This window comes from Tursiops truncatus, chromosome 1 (genome assembly GCF_011762595.2).
Source record: "Tursiops truncatus isolate mTurTru1 chromosome 1, mTurTru1.mat.Y, whole genome shotgun sequence".
Classification (NCBI taxonomy): Eukaryota; Metazoa; Chordata; class Mammalia; order Artiodactyla; family Delphinidae; genus Tursiops; species Tursiops truncatus.
The window spans coordinates 153,897,249-153,901,590 of NC_047034.1; positions in this window are offsets into that span (position 1 = coordinate 153,897,249).

The window sequence follows — 4,342 nt, forward strand, 5'->3', positions numbered from 1 at the left end:
GGGGATCTGGGAAATTCAGCCTCAGCCAGTTTTGGGGCCAAGTTGGAGATGCGTGTGTGTGTGTGTGTGTGTGTGTGTGTGTGTGTGTGTGTGTGTATGTATGTGGGGCTTCCTGTACTGAAAGCGGTGTGAAGCTGTAGGCCAAGCAGGAGCAGATAGGGAACAAAGGAGGCATTCCTGAGGCTTCCCTACCGAGGGGCAGAGTAACAGGGACCGGAGCACCGATGCAGGGAGCGCCACTGAAAAGAAAGCAAGGATGCTGCCCTGCTGCTCATGTGTGGCCTGGGACTTCTCCTTGGGGACATGTCCAGGACACCTGTCTGACTTATCCATCAGAAGCGTCCTGCTCTCTCTGACCAACCAGAGCATTCTACCTGTGCTCTGTGAGGGCACTGACCTCAGCCTGTCTCAGGCTGTGGTGTTGATTCCATTGGATTCAATTCAGTTTGAGTCTATTGAGTTCAACATGGCTGGACTCTGTGTCAGATGCTGAAGGTAAAAGAATGAACAAATCAGACTTGACTCCTGTCAGTAGTTTAGTGGGGTCACTTGCTGGTAGACACGTGATGAAAATATGGGCTGCCATGAGAGTGGGGGGCATGAAGCAAGAATCAGTGAAGGCTTCCCAGAAAGATGCCACCTCGAAGCCGAGACTGAGGGAGGAAGGGTGGTTCACACGGGAATGGCGTGTGCTGGAGACTGGAGGCCGGAGAGCGTGGGGTCTGGAGAGGACCTCTCCAGGGCACAGAGACAACTGGGAGGCCATGGGGAGATGGAGAGGATGGAAGCCAGAGCGGCGGACTGGACTGGGTCACGCAGGGCTCTGGAGGCCTTGCATTGAAGGGTTTGGACCTTACCTATGGGTAACATGGAGCCGTTGGGGGAGAGTGACACTGTTATATTTCAGCCTTAGAGAACATCCTGTCTGTGATGTGGAGGGTGGGTTTGAGGGTAGGCTGATGCACGTTGAATAACTAGCTCTCTGGAAAAAAAGCCCTTTTGCAAATTTCTGTGATGTAAATACTTCCAGCAGGATTGGTTTCAAGCCACCCAGGGGATGACAGACATCGGAATGCGGAGCTGGGACGGGATACCGATAGTCTGAACTCCTGAGCTGGGACCAGCCGGCTCCAGCTCACCGCTGGCTGCCGGGGAGCAAGGAGGCCTTATTCCTCTTACTAGAATGAGTGGGTGAGCAAGCTTCTCTCATTTCCCTTTGTCTTCTGCCCCAGCACTGAGCACGGGCCTTGCACAGAGTCAGCACCGAGGCCCAGAAATATTCTGGAAGGATAAGCAAGGCAGAAGAACCCTCAGGTGTGTCCCATCCTATCTCCTGGAGGAATCCCTATGAACCAGCTCTCACGAGGAAGTCAGAGGCAGGCAAGTGTGCCCCATGTGATCAGATTTCAGGGCTGAGGACAGGAGGAGAGCATGCTGGGATGGGAGGCTGATGAGCTGATGATAATAATTATGACAATTATGCAAAATACACAAATAATAATTACAGAAAATCATGATTATTATTTGTGGGTGTGAGATGTCTCCAGATTTTTGGAACTGCACAGAAGCGTCAGATGTCCCTTTTCCCATGGGACTGGGACTGGGAGTGTCACAGCCAAGCTCAGGGCTGTGTAGCAGGGGCTGGGTTTTACATTTCTTGCTAGACAGCTGGCTGCTGCCCCGAGCTGGTGGGATCCAGGCTTCCCACCAGCTGGATGGGGACCCAGTGCCAGGCCAGGCTGGGCCAGACAGTGAGGTCAGGAAAGGCAGGCCTCCCCCTATACTCCCTCCCCTCACACAAGACCCTAGTGGCATAATAAGGGCCCTCTTTTAGAAATCCAACAGGAGTTGCCACAGGGCTGGGAAACTTAGGTGAACTGGATTTAATATGGCTCCAGGACCTCCACAGCTGGAGGGAGTTCATTAACTCTATTAACATGATTCAGGGGCTTCCCTGGTGGCACAGTGGTTAAGAATCTGCCTGCCAATGGAGGGGACATGGGTTTGAGCCCTGGTCTGGGAAGATCCCACACTCCACGGAGCAACTAAGCCTGCGTGCCATAACTACTGAGCCCATGAGCCACAACTACTGAGCCCACATGCCACAACTACTGAAGCCGGCATGCCTAGAGCCCATGCTCTGCAACGAGAAGCCACTGCAATGAGAAGCCTGTGTACCGCAACAAAGAACAGCCTCCGCTCGCTGCAACTAGAGAAAACCCGTGCACAGCAATGAAGACCCAATGCAGACAAAAATAAATAAAATAAATAAATTTATTAAAAAAACCCAAACAAACCACGATTCAGGTTCAGCTCCTTGTGTCTGCTTTTTCTGCTTTGCTATCAGTTAGGCAGTTCTCTCTCTCTCTCTTTTTTTTCCCATCTGTTCCAAACTCCTGAGAGAAGAAATTTGATTGGCTCAGCTGATAACCATAGTCTCTTTGTAGAGCTTTTTGTGTCAAGCCATGTGATAGGCTATTAGGTGGCCTGTGGATGAGCTGCTCTTGTGTCAGGTGCTCATTTGTGGCCCAATCAGTTGTCAGCTCTGAGCTGGAAGCCTTTGGCAGCAGAGATTCAAACAGAAGTTGGTTGCATGGTGGCAGACCGGTCCTGTGTTGAATGTAAGTCTTGATACTTCATTCAGTAGGTGATGGTGAGTCTTGAAAGGTTCTGGAGGATGGGATTTGATTGAAGCTGGGACTTGGGAAGATTAATCTGGTCACAGGGAAGAGGATCATGGGAGGTGGAAAGGAGGGAGGCAGGGCGGCCAGGTAATTGGCTACTGCTTTAGCTCAGTGAAAAATGAACTGAGCTGATATAATTTAGAGGGCGGGGCTCCTAGGGAGCCAGATTTAAGGGAGCTCTCACTTTCAGGGTTTGTCATCAGCAAGGATCTGACAGTGCCTCCTTAAACGTGCCTCTCTCACCACACCCTGTGGTGGGGCCGGGGTGATGAGGAAGGAAGCTGAACTTATAAGCTGTAACCGGTGAGTTGCAGGTGGTGAGGGAGCCGGACTCCCTGCAGCGGTGAACGCTGAGGCTTCTGGTGTTAAGGCCTCCAGAGGATGAAGAGGCCAGGGCTGGAGTTGGGGAAGCAGAAGAGGGAGGGGCAGGTTTCGGGAGGAGGCTGATAAGTTCACTTTGGGATACGCTGAGTTTCATGTGCTTGCGGGCTCTTAAGGATGAGATTTCTAGTAGACAGATGGGAATGTGGGTCTGAAGCATGGAGAGGAGTCAGAGATGGAGAGATGGCCTTTGATAGGTGTCAAGCGTAGAGTTGATCACGAGGTGCCGTGCGTGCCGTGCACAGAGCACATGCTCAGGAAATGTTTGGTAAACAATGTTTGAAGTCCTGGGAGTCCACCTGCTCCCCCAGGGAATGGTGCAGGGAGGCATGAGTCTCTAATGGTGAAATTTCAGGCATCTAACGATGTCCCCTGGATTAGTGACATTTGTGGCTAGCAGCCCTTAAGATGACCCCATGCTTATATTTATGTATCTGCCTTGTCCTCAAGGATGTGTGAAGCATGAATTCCCGGTTGAAGAGTTGAGGACCAAGAGTCAGGAGACCTCCTCCCTCTTCTCTGACTGTGAAGGTCTCTGGTCTCCTAAGAAATGTCTTTTGGGGGACTTCCCTGGTGGTCCAGTGGGTAAGACTCCACACTGCCAATGCAGGGGGCCGGGGTTTGATCCCTGGTTGGGGAACTAGATCCCGCATGCATGCCTCAACTAAGAAGCCCGCATGCATGCTGCAGCTAAGAAGCCCTCATGCTGCAACTGAGAAGCCCGCATGCTGCAACTAAGAAGTCCACAACGAAAAGATCCTGCATGCCTAACTAAGACCCAGCTCAGCCTAAATAAATAAATAAAAAAAAATAAATCTTTTTTTTAAAAAAGGAAGAAATGTCTTTTGGGAATCACCCAGAGGTCATGTCTGGTCATCAGTGGAGCTGAGAGCATAACCCTCGATGCCTACATGAGGTCTCAAATGTGACTTTCCCTTCATGAATTCATTTGAGCTCTATTACTTCCTTGTGATGGAGAACACACAGGACTCATTGTCCGCATTTTACAGATGAAGGACTGAGGCTCTGAGAGGTTAAATGACTAGCTGAGAGCCACATAGCTGGTCAGGGAAGGCTGGATTGGAATCCAGGTCTACTTAAAGAAAAAAAAAATTCTCCTGAACCTAGAGGTGGTCATGTATTCTAGGCTTTCCTGAGATATATGATAGTAGGATGAATCAGAGCTACAGAAATGGCTCACATTTATTAAGGACTTATTATGTGCCAGATATTTTATATATAGATATATTTAATTAATTAATCAATTTATTTTTTGC